The sequence below is a fragment of the Crassostrea angulata genome, chromosome 10, assembly GCF_025612915.1.
Source record: "Crassostrea angulata isolate pt1a10 chromosome 10, ASM2561291v2, whole genome shotgun sequence".
In the NCBI taxonomy this organism is placed as follows: Eukaryota; Metazoa; Mollusca; class Bivalvia; order Ostreida; family Ostreidae; genus Magallana; species Magallana angulata.
In genome coordinates, this window is record NC_069120.1 from 3,210,638 (window position 1) to 3,231,255 (window position 20,618).

The 20,618-nt window shown below is 33.0% G+C and overlaps 1 protein-coding gene across 2 annotated transcripts in view; it reads left to right on the forward strand.

Annotated features, from left to right (window-relative positions):
* Window positions 1-4,399: 4,399 nt before the first annotated feature.
* Window positions 4,400-20,618, forward strand: part of LOC128165010 (broad substrate specificity ATP-binding cassette transporter ABCG2-like) — a 35,103-nt gene continuing 18,884 nt past the window's right edge. For both annotated transcript variants that reach the window (XM_052829192.1, XM_052829193.1), the window contains exon 1: window positions 4,400-4,554. The gene's annotated coding sequence lies outside the window, so the exon portion shown is untranslated. The remainder of the gene's footprint in view (window positions 4,555-20,618) is intronic.

The window sequence follows — 20,618 nt, forward strand, 5'->3', positions numbered from 1 at the left end:
CTGGAGAAAAATGAGAAAACATCATCAAAAATTGATATCAAGATATCTGATTCAGAAACGGGGTGGTACTGATTGTGTTCAGTAGTTAAAAAAGTAAAATCGATCGAATCCAGCCGTAGTTATTTTGCATTACCGCACATATACATTACTTCCAAAGATAAATCCCACTAAGAGTTTTTTATTCGATGAATAAATAATAGTTAAACGAACCTTAATCCTGATTTGAAGCTCCCGTGGGACTCCAAATGTGAGCGAATTTCGTTCATCGAACACACTCGCCACGTGTTCGCCTGAAGAGTCTCGCGGGCGCAATATCTCCGAGCACAGACATCTCACACAGATAACAGTGTCGTCTCGGTCGCACTTCGTTGATCGATTTTGTCGACAAATCAGATGGTTTATCCAATATATCACTTTACAGTACCATGAGTGCTCTTTCATTGGACATAACATATTGCATACGAATATTAAAAAAGGGAATAATCCCAGTAACGGATTCTTATTTAAACAAACAAAAGTATTTCAAGAAAACCCTTAACAATAAAATGCTGATCTCAAGTTTACATCAATTTGACTACCAGTATTGTGGTAAATATGTTCATTGTAATAATCAACAAATAAAATCCTTTCTCTAGCGTTTTACTCACGAATAAAGGTAGTGAATAATGCACGAAAAAAACCCCACCAAAAACATAACTGTGCGTCAGTGACTACCGTGATTTATCACTGAAACATGTTTTACAATGATTGTACAACATGTAACATAGAAATACTACGATATCTATCGATAAAAGTTACGATTATCGCTTCTTTTTTGACCCGAATGAAATACCAAGGAGCACATTTTACTGTGCATAATTTCATCTTCTTTTTCAAACTATCTTCAATTATCCATATATATAATTATATAAAGTGAGTAGAAATGGGTAAATTATCGTAATTGTACATTATATTCAGTATATTGACATCACATAGAAGGAGAGGTGCTCACGTTCTCCGTTTATTACAACCGTTATATATATTAAATTTATATACATAATATGTATAGAATCAAAGTCGTCCAAATTAAATTCCTCACAATTGAGCTAGTGCATTCATTATAAGTTATTGGGATTTTTGTGATTCCTGGACAGCGTAGATTCTCGCCATGGATGCATGAGAAATGACTAGATAAATGTCTACTACACAGACTGGCACAGTTTTAAACATTACTGTCGATAATATCGAAGCTATGATGTGAGGTGGTCACGAGAATAATTCATTCAGAATCACTGAAAGAGGCGCCACAACTGAAGTGTACGTAGGTCTGTTATACTTCCAACTCATTACCTAGTGCACTACCGGGGCGGCATCTCTGCACATCAACAGAAATAGCAGGGACGTAGCATCGGGGGGATTTTTGTTACATATAAAAACATATAAAAAAATTGAATTATCATGGAGTCCCCCCTCACTTTTTTGGAGTATGTAAAAAAAATGAAATTAAATAACGAAATTAAGACAGAAGATAAAGTTATGGGTAGACTAAGGTACCCCCACCCAACCCTCTCCACAAATTAAGAATTTCATGATTTTGAGAAGTTTGTTTTTTTCTTCTTGTCAACATTTTTTCGATGAGTCTGTTAATACCTTTCATCTTAAAATTTAACTCATTTTAATGAAGAACTCAACACTTCTTTACCAACGTTTTTTACTCGCTTCAAATTTACACACCATGTTGACCTTCGCACCTCGGGATTTTTCATATTTTAAATGTACTGAGTTAGAGTTATCTCCTGTATTTTCTTTGATGAACAGAATATATAGAAATTTTCAATGAAAATTTACACGTATTTGTATTATTGTTTGAGTGTATCCATGCAAATGTGATACAGGTATTGTGGAAACATAACCTAAAGAGCCTCTCATGATTTAGCCTGAATGTAATGCGAATGCGCAAGATTGTAAAATCCTCAAAAATCCAGATGATTTCCGGATTTTTAATAGGAATTTTCGTTGATTATTAATTAGTGACGCTTGATTGAGAAAAAATAAAAACAAATTGGTAATCTTCAAGTACCAATGGTGTTCAAAATATAGAAAATCGGTATTAAAGGCCAAAAATTCGAGTCTATCATTTTAATATAGTAGTATAGATTATTTTATATAGCGAAATCAATCACTGGTGTTATAATGAAGACACTTCGGACAACTAGTCGCGATTGATAATAATAAAATCTGTCCGTGTAAATCTTGTTACTGTATTTTGTGGTTGTATGTTTGGAAATGATTAAAAAAATCTGTGCGTTAGAATCTATATAGCTAATTGGAACTGTAGAAAAACTAAATTGCATCCTTCGTTAAATAGATAAAGCAGAAGAGTAAATGTAATTGTCAAAATGTTGAGTTATGAAATTCGTTTAATAAAATCAAAAACATGTGTTTTCATTCTGTTTGTATGATTTAAGTACATTTGATTATCAACGATACTATTATTTTCCTAAAATAATCAATTTACTCTTAATGCAAAAGCAATCTCTGTTTAATTCGACAGCATCATTCCAGTGATTTTAGAAAGTTCTCCGTTTTGTTTGAAATCGTTTCATTGCTGTATTTTTTCCCTGGCTTTATCCGTGTTCTGGATTCCCACGGATAAAGATGATGGCCATATTTCACATTGTCTAATTCAGTTTGAACATGTATTTGTGATCAATAACACAGAGCTGATAGACAAACATTGTTATAACACGATCCAAAAAGCAGAAATTTCGCGTGTAGGACTAGATTGCTCATCTTCAAACAATTTTCGGTCATTATATGTGATTAAAGCTGAGAGGAGATTTTGAAGCCTGTGCCAGGGGAACGAAATGCTCTGTACTGACGCCGTGTCGTCATCAGTCACTTTGATAAATGGTTCTTTGATCCTCGACATACATGTATATTGTTTCCTATCCTTGTTCAGTGATTTAATTATGAGGTTTTTGCTGTACAAAAGAGAGCAGTATTTATGAACGCATAGCTTGCAAAGACGCGGAAAAGGTCATACTGTCTTTCCCGGTGTCAACATTCTCTTTACGATCTGGAAAACTGCAAAGATTCTTTGTGCATGCTTATTTGCTAAATATCTGTCTATCGAGTCTTCTGAGCCTACAATGTTGTCATTTTACTGATATTCAAATATTGATATTTTTAAATCCCGTTGAAGTCTTGCTTGATGACGGATAATTGCTCCGTCGGGTGCGTTGGCACAGCAAGGATCTGTACGATAAAGTACCGTTCTCTCTTTTCTCACTTTTATATATTGGAACTAACCCGATCGTAAATAAGAGTCACATGTAAAATTTATTACGGTTAAAACCGGTTGATTAAAAGAAAATTAAAGAAATTGTTTTAAAATACGTTATCTTGAGGGAATCATGATGGAGCTACAAAGGAAGTTTGAAATCAATTCGCCACTCCACAAAGAAAATGGTCTGGTGAACAAAGAGGGATCAGAATGCCTGACAGATCTTACTGAAAAATAAAAATGATCTTACAATGTTGAATACTGATGTATTTCAAATGTACTGTCATAAATGTCGATGTTTTCTTGAATGAAGATCAGATTCCATTGAAGGAGAGAGAGAGAGAGAGAGAGAGAGAGAGAGAGAGAGAGAGAGAGAGAGAGAGAGAGAGAGATTGAGATTGGATGCAGGGTTTATAAAGTTACTCAGTCAGAATATGGACTTTGCACCATGATCATATCAATTTGTGTATTGATTTTATTTTATTGTATATGCGTTAAGCCTAATTAAATCGGCCGCAATATACACTCTTCTATATAAACACATATTTTTGATCAATAAATACGTGCATAATTGTATTTGTTAAAAAGAAGTCACAATTTCAAAAAGTGGTAATGAAAAAAAAAAGCGGTAAGGTCTGTGGGTCACGTCCACCTCATTTAAAATTAGCATACAAACGTTCACAAACCATGCAACTATTTTTATCAAACCGTCTACCGTGCGAAAAAAACAGCGAACCGTCCCTTGCGAGATGCGTACCATACCCTGTAAGAAGCATACCGTATACATACATTGAAAAAAAAAAACCCGTGCTGTTCATAAAGCTCGTATGAGTGGGAGTGGCCATTAGGGGCATATTTACGTTTCGAAAAATATCTTTGAAAACGTGACCAGTCCTGCCCCCCCCCCCCCCCCCAACCTTCGTTATGTGCCTACTTACTGAGCTATTTAAAATCTCTGAAATGTATAGGTCAACAATGTGGCCCATGGGCCTCATACGAACTTTAACCGCAAGAAAGATAACTCTATTTTTAAACTTCAACGTTATATATTTTATCTCTTATATAATAAATATACGATAGGTCAATAGCTTGCAGTGATTTTAATGTTAAGTTTATACACTGACGACGGTCGAAGTTACATTTCAGATACGTATGAGCTTTATAGATCAAGTCACGTGCAAGGGTGTGAAAACACGTGTGAACGCTTGATGGTCAGACATACCACCCGTGACGGTTTTATAACTTACTATTGATTATCAGATCAGAGAGGCGGTTACTTTGAGAAAAAGGTGAGTGGTTGATATAAAATTTGAATCATTCTTCGAATAACTACTTTGCATAGAATAATAATTATATAACAACTTCGCGCTGACTTTCTGATTTAGTGATTACGGTTTGTTTACATCGGAAACGCCGAATGACCACACGTTCAGTTCATCGATCTTTAACAGACTGTTTAATCGAGCAGTACAAAACGAAAGAACATGTATATACCATATCGACAACTGATATCTTCCAAATTGTCTTACTAAAGAAACACTGCACTGTCGATTTGACAACTACATGTATGAGAATGCACGAATCAATGCCAAAAAAAGGAGTCTTGGTAAAATGGGTACGCAAACCCGGGCCGGGGCAAAATAAACATGATAAAAGCCGGGGTAGATCGATATTTTTCAATTTTCTTTGTTAATACCCAACCAATCTCATTGAAATTTTTAGGATATGTTCCCAATCGATATAACTGTATTCGCTGTAAATATTTCTGCACAACATTGTATATTAAGAAATTTATCGACGATTGTTGATTTTCAAGTTGGTAAAATGGGTAGGCAAACCCGGGTCGACATTTTACGGTTTTGTAGACTTATTTAAGAAATAACTGAACATTTCACGTTTAATTCCGGTAAAAAATGGAATACTAATAAGAAATAGGCATTTATTGAACGAAAATTAATTATTCTTCGATTAATAACAGTTTTTAAGAAAAACCGGGTCACTAAAACCGTATCCGATCACCCGGGACAGCACTTGATAATTCCGTAATAGTTGCGTGTCTATGTTATCCCACATGGATTTTATTTATGTTTTATTAATGTTACTTTATATTTACAATAAATCACATAATTTGAAAATAAAGATCACAGATACTGTGGCTAGCTTTAATATTATTTTTTTAATCACACATAAGCCCAAATGTAAGCTGTTTGATCAATTAACTACTGATTCATCTCATCATCAGATAATTAGCTAATAGAGAGGAAGCTGCATGACATCTCAATAGGATAATTTCAAAACGAGAGGAAGCTGAGAAGAAGCTATGTCGTTTACAAAAAAAAACAACATAAACAAACAAAAAACAAAAAACCAGCATGCTTATTATATTATCACAGCTCTTTTAAATAATTAGTGCTATATAAAATTTACAAAAAAAAACTTTAATAAAAAAAAAATAGTGCTTTTAATATTTTCTTTAAATATTTATTAAAAGTTAAAATTAATGTGTAACACCAAAACATTACTAACCTTTTCAATTTAATAAATTAGGCTCTAATGAGGATACCTCTTTGTGGTTAGAGCTGGGCAATGTCACAATATTTGTGATAGCTAACATCCTCATAATTTTGGAATTTTTAAGTTTGTCCCGGGTGATCGGATCCGGTTTTAGTGACCCAGTTTTTCTTAAAAACTGATATTAATTGAAGAATAATTAATTTCCGTTTAATAAATGACTATTTCTTATTAGTATTTTATATGTTTTACCGGAATTAAACGTGAAATGTTCAGTTTTTTCTTAAACAAGTCCACAAAACCGTAAAATGTCGACCCGGGTTTGCCTACCCATTTTACCAACTTGAAAATCAACAATCGTCGATAAATTTCTTAATATACATTGTTTTGCAGAAATATTTACAGCGAATACATTTATACTGATTGTTGACATGTCCTGAACATTTCAATGAGATTGATTGAGTATTAACAAAGAAAATTGAAAAATATCGATCTGCCCCGGCTTTTATTTTGCCCCAGCCCGGGTTTGCCTACCCATTTTACCAAGACTCCAAAAAAAGCGCGGATCAGTGTCGATGCTAATTACGCTGGAAAATGGGTAACCCGAATTACAGAAATGACAGTATTTACCAAAATGACGCCTGGAATTACCGGAATGACATATCTACAGAAATGACACTTAATTTTATTTAAAAAATGTTTTTTTACCACAAATATATTAAATTATATCAATTAATGTCTTCATCATTGTAAATAATTGGTATAATTGCAAGACGGAAAATGGTTGGATAGTTGGAAAATTATGAGATATGCATGTAATTGGACCCTCTGATGTTTAAAAGCATGCAATTAAAATTCCTCATTAATTGCTGTATTTATTGTTAATAAGAAATTACTATTTATATTGATTCATTTCCCATATTTTATTTTATACAAGTAATAAATCATTATTGTCATTGTAAGAGTTGTCGTTCTTTGATTTTCAATAAATACGATATTTAACTTAGGTTTTAGGTTTTTATTTACAAATTTTAATTCTTGATACCCGTAGGGACTCATTGGTATCTCAGACAAAACCCACCGATACCCCAAGGAACTCTAGGGATACTCTTATACATGTATTGGTTTTATAACTCTTGATATCCTATGGAACTCCAAGGATACACTATATCTCTTGATACTTTTTGGGTCACTTTGATATCCTAGACAAATGACAAGGTATCCCAAGGAACCCCATGGGTACCCCAAGAAACCTAAAGGATACCCTAATAGTACTCTAATAGTAATAATACAGATACCCCATTGTTATCCCTGACACACCCTATGGATACCTCAAGGAACTCCAAGGTTACCCAGTAATATAACTTTTGATACCCAAATGAACCCCCAGGATACCCTAATAACACAATTTTATATCTCTGGATACACCCTCAGGGCTTTTTGATATCCCAGACACCATTAGGTATCCCACGAAACCCCATGGATACCCCAAGGAACTGAAAGGATACCCTTAAAATACAGATTCATAAAACTTGATACCCCATAGAACCCAATGGAACCCCAAGGATATAGCCTAATAATTCAAATTAAAAATTCTTGATACCATTGGGGACTCATTGGTATCCCAGACACGCCTCTAAAAACCTCTATAAACCCTAGGGAACCCCACGGAAAACCCAAGGAACTCCAAAAGATACCCTTAAAAATACAGATTTATAACTCTTGATACACCATACAACCCCAAGGATACCCTAATATTTAATACTTTAAAACACATTTGGTCTAGCCGAAAAAATTTTGTCTATAAATTTGTTTCGGACTTGTGATATTGCATTACATTCTAAAATATAATGAAATTCATCGGCTATACGTTTTTTGTAACAGAGAGGACAAAATCTTTCATTTAATGGGATGCCTTCCCATCTTCCCACTTCAACTGGTAGATGGTGATTTGAAGTACGAAAGAACTATATATATGATATGAGTTAAATTTGGCCCCCATTATTCGCAATTTTTTAAAGTGTTTCAGGTACAATAATATGTTATAGAGTTGATGTAAAATTTATTTTTCACCTATTTATTTGATTTTTTTGCACTCACTGGCAGAAAATGACGTCAGAAGTGACGCTATTTCAATCAAAATCAGTCAAAAATTTACATTTTTCTTATCTTTTCATGAATGGGAAATATAGAGGGAATGCTTGAACAGGGAAATTTTTTTTGTCACTTATTAGCCTTGGCTAGATACATCTCTGATTAAAATATTTTGTTTGTTCAAGCATGCTCTCTATTTTTTCTGAAAGAAAAACTGCTTGAAAACAAGCTGTTTTATCATGTTTATGCTAAAAATGCAAAAATGGCAGAAAAAGGTTGTCTTTACGATGTCATATTTCTAAATTCTGGGCAGTTGAATCAAAATGAACATTATGTAAAAACATCACATTTATATTTGTACAAAGAAAAATGATGATGTTCATTTTAGGGGGCCATTTCAGGCCCATATCATATATATAGTCCTTTTACAAGAATTTTTCTGAATTTCATGGGTAAAATATTGAAATAGTTCCATCAGTCTGAAAATGTAGTCCTAAATGTACATGTTGTTGAGCATTTAATTCTTTTATATCATAACCACTATAGCCAAATTGTATGATGTACGTGATAATTCCTCTGCATTTCTTATAAAATTAACATTTATAGTTTTTTTCATTATTAAAATCAACAGCCCAAAACTTGAACCATATAATGTTTATTTTTTCAAGGTTCTTGATAAGGGACATAGAAGGGGTAGTAATGTCATAGTTTTCCTTCTCCTCAAAAGAATGAATATTGAGTAATTTTACATGAAATAAAAATTAGCTTGTACGATCAATCATGATAGAACAAACCCTTTTTAATTATCAAAATTTACTTCTATTACAAGTATCTAATTAATTTTTTTAACTTTATTTTAAACATAATCTAAAAAAACTGCCAGTTATTTTTTTTTTATTAAAAATTTGCTTAAGGTCAATAATTGAACAGACTATAATTTACCTGTAATTAATTTCCTTTGTTCTTTGAAACCCTTACCTGAGCACCATTCCCACTTAGCTAAAATCAGTCACCCATAAAAATTTCAGAATTATAGCAAAGTGGGAAGACACCCAAAATTCACAAGGGTTGTCTACCAATAAACAAGGAGATGTAGGTGTAGGTAAATATATTGCAACAGTGATGGTGAAGCCATTGTGTATACATGTAAAGGGTTATGTTGGCCCTTTAATCCCTGTCCAAGAGCTACCACCAATATACAACGGGTGTCTACCTGCAATTAACAGGTATTTTGGTGCCTCTCAGGTGAACATTCTGCACGCATAATGGGTCAATCCATTGTGTTGTACCCACGAAGGGGAGATAGCCCCACTCCACACTTCCATGATCACTTCTCAAAAGTACTCCAAAAAGGGTAACACCCCCTATGTCAATAGTAAAACAAGTTTGGGTCTTTGTAACTGAACAATATCTTTCTCCACTTCATTTGAAAATTTCACCGAAGAAACATTGTCATATTAAGTGTTCATATGAATGGTTCACCGGAAGAATTGCAGACTTCCTTGTGGTGACATAAAATTTAGTGCCCTATTTTCATGAATTTGATATAATTTGTTACTGATTCAATGTCGGCTGATCATCAGTTGGTAAGAGACAACACATTCTGCCAATTAAAGGTACTCGATTATGATTTTCAACCCATTTGACAACACTAATTGTTAAATTCATCCAAAGTGAACAGATATTGGAGAAACATTATTTTTATCATACCAGTATGTATTGGGGTATCACAAGTGTTCCTTGGGTTGCCCAGATGTTTTTATGATATTCCATTGAGTAATTGGGTATAATTGGGTATTAATTAGTAATATGTTTTACAGTACAACCATTGGGGTGGTTATTAATTTAAATTCTATCAATTGGGTACCTTGCAATTGGGGTTCCTACAGGTATCCTTGGGGTACCAATAGTTGACCTTTGGACTCCAATGAGTATCCTGGGGTATCAATAGTTATCAATTTTTATAATTGGGGTATCCTTGGGGTATCAGGAGTGACCCTTTGATTTTTAATGAGACCGGCCTTGGTCATCAAATTTACTTTCCACCATTGACTTTATTTGAGGTATCTATGGGGTTCTCAAGGGTATCCTTAATGGGTTCTCATTGGTATACTTGGGATTCATTTGGGTTCTTTGGGGTACTTATCACTTTAAATACATATGTATAACAGTAATATATTTACAAATTAATGTATCTGATGATATTTTTTTTTATTTAATTGTTTTAATGAAAAACCAACAAAATGACAATAATCCCACCCTTTGCAGTAAATGGAAATACCGGTAGCCAAGCAATGCTCTTCTGTTGATAAAACTTTGAATATCTTTCTAATAAGAGTCTTAACAGATGCAGTTAGTTGTTTCAAATTTTCCTTACTTTCTGCTATGGCCTATGGTACAATGGAACTCCATATCAGAAAATTGATCCCATAGGACTTTATATATGATTTTCTTTGACAGGCCTTTTAAATTTAATAAACTCCCAAAACATTACCATAATTACCATACTATGTAAAAATATGTAAGAAAGAAAATTTAATATTACAAACAATTTTAAAATTGCAGAAACACTACAATCATATCAGTAATTTTAATAAATCTAATTTAAATTAGATTCCCTATAGGGTCACTTCATCAATTTACTTGCATGACTAATAAATTTAAACAACTTCTAAAAATAGTTCACTTCTTTATTTTAATAATGATATTATTTATTTCCTTTTAAATTAGCCCCAAAGCCACTGCCCATTTTACAGATTATCAATTTTCCATACACACATGCTCCATCTAAACCATGGCTCAGATAATGGCCCCCTTGGGACAAATGAATTCAGCCAGATCCTAAGAATTTATCATTGACAAACAAAAATTCTGCATTATATTGTCAGTTGATAGAATACTTATAAAAGATAGATTTAGTTAACGCATAAAGACAAAAAACCTCCATTTGAATGTATTTTATATAAATATATTTTAGGGTGTTTTAATGCTATAAATTAATAAAATCTGTAAGGATTACCTCCCTTACTTTTCAACATCAGTGAACAATATATAGAATGAGGAAAATGAAAACTGTCATAAAATCATTAAATCATCTACAGAAATGACACTTAATTTTATTTAAAAAATGTTTTTTTACCACAAATATATTAAATTATATCAATTAATGTCTTCATCATTGTAAATAATTGGTATAATTGCAAGACGGAAAATGGTTGGATAGTTGGAAAATTATGAGATATGCATGTAATTGGACCCTCTGATGTTTAAAAGCATGCAATTAAAATTCCTCATTAATTGCTGTATTTATTGTTAATAAGAAATTACTATTTATATTGATTCATTTCCCATATTTTATTTTATACAAGTAATAAATCATTATTGTCATTGTAAGAGTTGTCGTTCTTTGATTTTCAATAAATACGATATTTAACTTAGGTTTTTATTTATGTTTGGTTGTAAAGCATTTACATGAAAGACATAAACGTATAATATAATATATCCCCATTTTAATTTATTTGAAGTGTCATTCCTGTAGATTTTAGTGTCATTGCGGTAATTTCAGGTGTCATTTCTGTAAATCCTGTCATTTTGGTAATTCGATGTACCGCTGGAAAATTTAATTTTTGGGAGTTGATTTTAATCAACTCTCCTATGCAGTTACTCTGACAAACCGAAAGTGAAACAGTGTTTTGACCAAAGCACAAATCATCGCCGCTGACAAGAATTAGAATAATTGATAAATTCGAAATGATGTATGCTATTAAAGGAAACATATTTATAATACCTTGAAAATAGTCAGATTTTAAATGGTACAAACAATTTAGATATTTTTTGTACTTGTATGTATTCTTACGCCAGAGTTCAATATAGTCTCGTTCAACTCGACGATCGGCTGTCTCCGTAAATCTCTGAAAAGCAGAGAGTCTCTCTTGCTTGTTGGGGATTAACAGCGAGAACCGAGCGTTTGGTTGAACGAGACGAGAGCTCAATATTGCTTGGATCCATAAATTTTCCAGAAATATTTCTATCACTGATACATAGTTTGATTGAATTTATTCTATCTTTAAATATTACTTAACATGATTCGTATGGGGTTTTATCAACAATTTTGTATCGAAAAAGTCCGAAAATTCATATTATAAAAATGTGCGTAATTCAAATACAGATTAGAAACTACCTGTACTTGTCATGCAAAATAACATATCATTGATTTTAAAATAAATAAACATTGATAAAATCAACTCCCGTCAGTTCTTAGGTACTCTGATTAAACTATTATATTAACCAAAAATTTAACCTCCCCTCTGCCAATCAAAATCTGAGGTTTTTATTAGCTCACCTGAGCTGAAAGCTCAAGTGAGCTTTTCTGATCACCTTTTGTCCGTCGTCCATCTGTCTGTCTGTTTGTCCGTCAGTCTGTAAACTTTTCACATTTTAAACTTCTTCTCTAAAACCACTTCGCCAATTTCAACCAAATTTGGCACAAAGCATCCCTACAGAAAGGTGATTATAAATTGCAGAAATGAAAGACCGATCTCTATTTAAAACAGAGAAAACCTCGAAACTGTAGAAAAAGGGGGGTGCATTTTACAAAATCTTCTCAAGAACTATTGAGTCAAATTCAACGTAATTTTGCAAAAATAATCCTTATGGAAAGGAAAACATAAATTGCAAAAATTATTGGCAAACTCTGTTTCAATTTTGAGTAATTAACGAAAATAAAAATCGATGCGTTGACCTTTTCACTCATGACCGTGGTTTTACGTTGTTTTGAATTTCGTTTATGCTTTTTAACTTGAGAGGAAATATTGCTTGTATTTTGGGATTATTTTGTATCGAACCAAATATAGACCTTAGTAAATCAGACAGTTAATATTTTACCTGCACAAAATAAGCATAATCTGATGCACTAACAGCATATCATATCATAAACGGCACGTCTTTTAACCCCAAGGAACCCCAAGGAACCCCAGGGAAACCCCAAGGAACCCCAAGGAAACCCCAAGGAACCCCAAGGAAACCCCAATGACAGAAATAAATAACTATTGATACCCAAGGGGGTCTCATTAGAGTGCAAGGGTCACCCCTTACCCTTGGTACCCCAATTATACCCGAAGGAACCCCAAAGATAACCTAATAATACAGATTTATAACTCCTGATACACCATAGAACCCCAAGGAACCTCAAGGATACCCTAATAATACAAATTTTAAACTCTTGGTACCCCTGGGGACTCACTGGTATTCCAGACACACCTCTAAGAACCACAGGGAACCCCAGGGATATCCCAAGGAACTCGAAGAATACCCTAATAATACAGAATCATAACTCTTGATACTCCATAGAACCCCAAGGATACCCTAATAATACAAATTTAAAACTCTTATTATCCCTGAGGACTCATTGGTATTCCAGATCCACCTCTAGGAATCCCAGGGAACCCCAGGGATATCCCAAGGAACTCCAAGAATACCCTTATAATACAGAATCATAACTCTTAATACTCCATAGAACCCCAAGGATACCATAATACATTGTAATACAAATGTAAAACTCTTGATAACCCTGGGGACTCATTGGTATTCCAGATACACCTCTAAGAATCCCAGGGAACCCCAGGGATATCCCAAGGAACTCCAAGAATACCCTAATAATACAGAATTATAAATCTTGATACTCCATAGAACCCCAAGGATACCGTAATACATTGTAATACAAATTTAAAACTCTTGATAACCCTGGGGACTCATTTGTATTCCAGATACACCTCTAAGAATCCCAGGGAACCCCAGGGATATCCCAAGGAACTCCAAGAATACCCTAAAAATACAGATTCATAACTCTTGATACACCACAGAACCCCAAGGATACCTCAAGGAACTTAAAGGATAACTTAATAATACAAATTTAAATTCTTGATACCCGTAGGGACTCATTGGTATCTCAGACAAAACCCACCGATACCCCAAGGAACTCTAGGGATACTCTTATACATGTATTGGTTATATACATTTTATAACTCTTGATATCCTATGGAACTCCAAGGATACACTATATCTCTTGATACTTTTTGGGTCACTTTGATATCCTAGACAAATGACAAGGTATCCCAAGGAACCCCATGGGTACCCCAAGAAACCTAAAGGATACCCTAATAGTACTCTAATAGTAATAATACAGATACCCCATTGTTATCCCTGACACACCCTATGGATACCTCAAGGAACTCCAAGGTTACCCAGTAATATAACTTTTGATACCCAAATGAACCCCCAGGATACCCTAATAACACAATTTTATATCTCTGGATACACCCTCAGGGCTTTTTTAATTTCCCAGACACCATTAGGTATCCCACGAAACCCCATGGATACCCCAAGGAACTGAAAGGATACCCTTAAAATACAGATTCATAAAACTTGATACCCCATAGAACCCAATGGAACCCCAAGGATATAGCCTAATAATTCAAATTAAAAATTCTTGATACCATTGGGGACTCATTGGTATCCCAGACACGCCTCTAAAAACCTCTATAAACCCTAGGGAACCCCACGGAAAACCCAAGGAACTCCAAAAGATACCCTAAAAATACAGATTTATAACTCTTGATACACCATACAACCCCAAGGATACCCTAATATTTAATACTTTAAAACACATTTGGTCTAGCCGAAAAAATTTTGTCTATAAATTTGTTTCGGACTTGTGATATTGCATTACATTCTAAAATATAATGAAATTCATCGGCTATACGTTTTTGTAACAGAGAGGACAAAATCTTTCATTTAATGGGATGCCTTCCCATCTTCCCACTTCAACTGGTAGATGGTGATTTGAAGTACGAAAGAACTATATATATGATATGAGTTAAATTTGGCCCCCATTATTCGCAATTTTTTAAAGTGTTTCAGGTACAATAATATGTTATAGAGTTGATGTAAAATTTATTTTTCACCTATTTATTTGATTTTTTTGCACTCACTGGCAGAAAATGACGTCAGAAGTGACGCTATTTCAATCAAAATCAGTCAAAAATTTACATTTTTCTTATCTTTTCATGAATGGGAAATATAGAGGGCATGCTTGAACAGGGAAATTTTTTTTGTCACTTATTAGCCTTGGCTAGATACATCTCTGATTAAAATATTTTGTTTGTTCAAGCATGCTCTCTATTTTTTCTGAAAGAAAAACTGCTTGAAAACAAGCTGTTTTATCATGTTTATGCTAAAAATGCAAAAATGGCAGGAAAAGGTTGTCTTTACGATGTCATATTTCTAAATTCTGGGCAGTTGAATCAAAATGAACATTATGTAAAAACATCACATTTATATTTGTACAAAGAAAAATGATGATGTTCATTTTAGGGGGCCATTTTAGGCCCATATCATATATATAGTCCTTTTACAAGAATTTTTCTGAATTTCATGGGTAAAATATTGAAATAGTTCCATCAGTCTGAAAATGTATGATATTCCATTGAGTAATTGGGTATAATTGGGTATTAATTAGTAATATGTTTTACAGTACAACCATTGGGGTGGTTATTAATTTAAATTCTATCAATTGGGTACCTTGCAATTGGGGTTCCTACAGGTATCCTTGGGGTACCAATAGTTGACCTTTGGACTCCAATGAGTATCCTGGGGTATCAATAGTTATCAATTTTTATAATTGGGGTATCCTTGGGGTATCAGGAGTGACCCTTTGATTTTTAATGAGACCGGCCTTGGTCATCAAATTTACTTTCCACCATTGACTTTATTTGAGGTATCTATGGGGTTCTCAAGGGTATCCTTAATGGGTTCTCATTGGTATACTTGGGATTCATTTGGGTTCTTTGGGGTACTTATCACTTTAAATACATATGTATAACAGTAATATATTTACAAATTAATGTATCTGATGATATTTTTTTTTATTTAATTGTTTTAATGAAAAACCAACAAAATGACAATAATCCCACCCTTTGCAGTAAATGGAAATACCGGTAGCCAAGCAATGCTCTTCTGTTGATAAAACTTTGAATATCTTTCTAATAAGAGTCTTAACAGATGCAGTTAGTTGTTTCAAATTTTCCTTACTTTCTGCTATGGCCTATGGTACAATGGAACTCCATATCAGAAAATTGATCCCATAGGACTTTATATATGATTTTCTTTGACAGGCCTTTTAAATTTAATAAACTCCCAAAACATTACCATAATTACCATACTATGTAAAAATATGTAAGAAAGAAAATTTAATATTACAAACAATTTTAAAATTGCAGAAACACTACAATCATATCAGTAATTTTAATAAATCTAATTTAAATTAGATTCCCTATAGGGTCACTTCATCAATTTACTTGCATGACTAATAAATTTAAACAACTTCTAAAAATAGTTCACTTCTTTATTTTAATAATGATATTATTTATTTCCTTTTAAATTAGCCCCAAAGCCACTGCCCATTTTACAGATTATCAATTTTCCATACACACATGCTCCATCTAAACCATGGCTCAGATAATGGCCCCCTTGGGACAAATGAATTCAGCCAGATCCTAAGAATTTATCATTGACAAACAAAAATTCTGCATTATATTGTCAGTTGATAGAATACTTATAAAAGATAGATTTAGTTAACGCATAAAGACAAAAAACCTCCATTTGAATGTATTTTATATAAATATATTTTAGGGTGTTTTAATGCTATAAATTAATAAAATCTGTAAGGATTACCTCCCTTACTTTTCAACATCAGTGAACAATATATAGAATGAGGAAAATGAAAACTGTCATAAAATCATTAAATCTTGTCTGATCCTAAAAAAATTACAGGTGCACATCTTCAGATGGTGATCAACATATGTACAAATTTTCAGACTGTTCCATGCAGTAACTACGAGGTAACCCTTGGATTCAAATGAGACCCCTTGGGTATAAATAGTTATTAATTTCTATCACTGGGGTACCTTGGGGTGAGCCTTTGATTCGAATGAGACCCCTGGGGTATCACTGGTTAATAACTTTATTATTTGGGTTCCATGGGGTTCTTACGGGTTTCCTTGGGGTTCCTTGGGGTACCCTTGGGGTACTAAGAGGTGACCCTTGAAGTCCAATAAGACCCCTTGAGTATTAAAATTTATTAATTTTTATACCCCCGCAAACGAAGTTTAGGGGGGTATATTGGTTTCACCCTGTCCGTCTGTCCGTCTGTCTGTCTGTCCGTCTGTCTGTCTGTCCGTCTGTCCGTCTGTCCGTCTGTCCGTCTGTCTGTAGACGCAACTTTGTCCCCCCTATAGAATTTTTTATTACTGCATGGAACAGTTTGAAAATTTGTACATATGTTGAACACCATCTGAAGATGTGCACCTGCAATTTTTTTTAAGATCAGACAAGATTTAATGATTTTATGACATTTTTCATTTTCCTTATTCTATATATTGTACACTAATGTTGAAAAGTAAGGGAGGTAATCCTTACAGATTTTATTAATTAATTAATAGAAAACACTCTAAAATATATTTATATAAATACATCCAGATGGAGTTTTTTGTCTTTATGTCTTAATTAATAAAAAAAAAATTTTTTTTTTTTAAGTATTCTATCAACTGGCAATGCAAAGTTTTTGTTTGTCAATGATAAATTCTTAGGAGCTAATGAGAACATCAAAGACAAGTGTGGCTGAATTCATTTGTCCCAAGGGAGCCATTATCTGAGCCATGGTTCAGATGGAGCATGTGTTTAGGGGAAATTGATAATCTGTAAAATGGGTGATGGTTTTGGGGCTATTTTAAAACTGTTTCATGTAAACCAAAAGGTCTATCATTATAAGGAAATAAATAATATAATTATTAATAAAGAAGTTAAACTATTTTTAGAGGTTGTTTAAATTTATTTGTCAAGTAATTTGATGAAGTGACCCTATTGGGCATTAATTTAAATGAAATTCAAAATTACTGATATGATTGTAGTGTTTTGGCAATTTAAAATTGTTAGTAATATTAAATTTTTTTTTTTACATATTTTTACATAGTATGGTAATTATGGTAATGTTTTGGGAGTTTATTAAATTTAACAAGCTCATCAAAGAAAATCATAGTCCTATGGGATCAATTTTCTGATATGGAGTTCAATTGTGCCATAGGAGAAAGTGAGGAAAATTTGAAACAACTAATTGCATCTGTCAAGACTCTTATAAGAAAGATATTGAAAGTTTTATCAACAGAAGAGCATTGCTTGGCTACCGGTATTTCTATTCACTGCAAAGGGAGGGGTTTTTGTCATTTTGTTGGTTTTTCTTTAAATCAATTAAATTAAAAAAATATATCATCAAATACATACATTTGTAAATGTATTACTGTTATAGATATGTATTTACAGTGAAATTCTGACAATTTTGATTTTTCTTTGTTAACTATTTTTTTTTTTTTTTTTACAATTCTAGAATTTTTTTTTATGTGTTCCAAGCCTTAATTATTATTCAATTCAATTATTTGTCCCATTTGAAATTAGCCTAGCGGGGGTATTAGTCCCATTAGGACAGTTCTAGTTGTCATTGGGGTTCCGTGGGGTATCCTTGAGGTTCCTTGGGGTTCCTTGGGGTTTCCTTGGGGTTAAAAGACGCACCCTATTATAAATACAGTAACTATACATTTTATTGGTAATTCGGTACGATCTCTACCTTATGGTTGATTATAATGCAACGTGTTTTGTTAAGATGCTCTGGATTTTCAGTCTAAACGAAGATTGTTTTTGCTGCTAGAAATATATAGGTATATGTTTATTATGAAAAATAAATTGTGCTCTTTCTTTGTTTTAGTGCATGTTTCTTCTGTTTTAATTGTTTATTTACAATTTTCTCTTTACTAATCATTTTCAGCTGAGTCAAGTTTCAAATTATAAGCAAGATACAGAGCTTTGCTCCCAGAACTGAGGCCATGCTTTTGTTCATTCTGAATAGGAAATACCAAGTTTTTAAAATCTTAACTTGAATGTAAATAACTCTCGTGAACAAAAAATTTACTCAAATCAAGCAGAATTGTGAGTTCTGTATCTTGCTTATAATTCTACGATTGACGCTGAAAATTTGATTTATCACTAGAAATGTCTCACTAAACGTTAAATACTTGTACAGAAAAATTAAAAGGATGATATGCTATAACAACTTTTTGGGGCCCCCTTCGTATACAATGAATCTACACCAACTTTGATGGTTTTTCAGACACAATTAAATTAAAACGACCTCTTTAAAACAGTTTAAATCATTACTGTTAAGGGGATAAATTTATTATCGCTATTCTTAAGAAAAAATTATAGCAGAAAATCAGAAAACCCCCTACCCCTCCACCCAGTTCCGACCCTATGTATTGATTATACATGTAATAGCTCTTTAACATATTACATGACAACATTTTTCATTCGAGTGTATTCATCAATTTAGTGAGTAAGGTTATAAAACGTAGCACGAGTTCACGCCTGGTAAACAACAATCGTATATAATGTGGAAGACCAATTAAATATTTGAATGTTTTAAATTTGAGCACTTTGAGGTACAATTTTCCTCTTTCACATATAGGAATCTTTTTTAATAAAATACAATAACTAGCTAGTACAATGTATAGTTGAAGATGAATATGTACCTATGTGCATATTCTCATATATAATTTGATCGTTTTATAAAGTGAGGGGGCAGAACTAAAATAAAGAGAATTGGAAGTTAAGAGTGTACCCCTACCAAAATTTTGTTTTCTATCTTGCATTGGATCTTATTTTTGGTAAAAATGGTATTTCACAAGGGTTAATGTCAATGATTAAGTGTAGGAAAATAAGTGTAAAATTTGGATACAGTTTATTTTCTAATTTTTGGTAAAAATGGTATTTCATAAGGGTATAATGTCATAGATTAAGTGTAGGAAAATAAGTGTAAAATTTGGATAAAGTTTATTTTATGGTATTCTTTTTTGGTTTTTCTACCGAGGGGCCATATGGCACAATATCTTTTGAACACCCAGCATATAAAGCCATTGTTGCTCAGGTGAGTGATGTGGCCCCATGGGCCTCTTGTTAGCCAAATGATGTACCGTATTTTTCGGGGCATATGTCGATGTGGGGCATAGGTCGAATTGCTAATTTTTAGACAAAATTCAAGAAAAATCCTTAGACTAGCCTAATTGGGGGATAAGCCGATTTTCAATCGATGATTACTATAGTGAAAGTATGACCGCTGATTAAGAAAGTCACCGTATTAAGTATATACTTTCAGAATATCGATGTAGAAAGTCAAAAGAGTAATTAAAGTTATTAAATTTGCTTAACATATATAATTCAAGCAATTTTAAAAAATTAATCTGTGTTTTGTGGCTGTTTGGTCTCTTCCGTATTCGTCGGTGTATCTTTGTGTATCGTAATTTTACATAGTGTAAATTTAATTGCAACACCAACCTCCGTGGTTCTGTCTGGTAGAACTAAGTATAATATTTTACCAAACCTGTTATATTTTATTAATACCTTATTGCTAAATCTCATTTAATCAAGTTATACTTTGAAAGCTACTTGTAAATACGGGGTATGCCGTCCATTAGCTCAACACGTGGTTTCATATCCAAATAGAGTTATCCCCCGTAATCGCTATGAATGAGAAAACGAAATACCAAACATAAAATATTTAATTTGTGTTCTTTCCATTAATTAATCAAATAGTGACTTGCCGTTATGCAGAGAAGTTGTAATGTTAAAAACACAGTTAATGCAATGA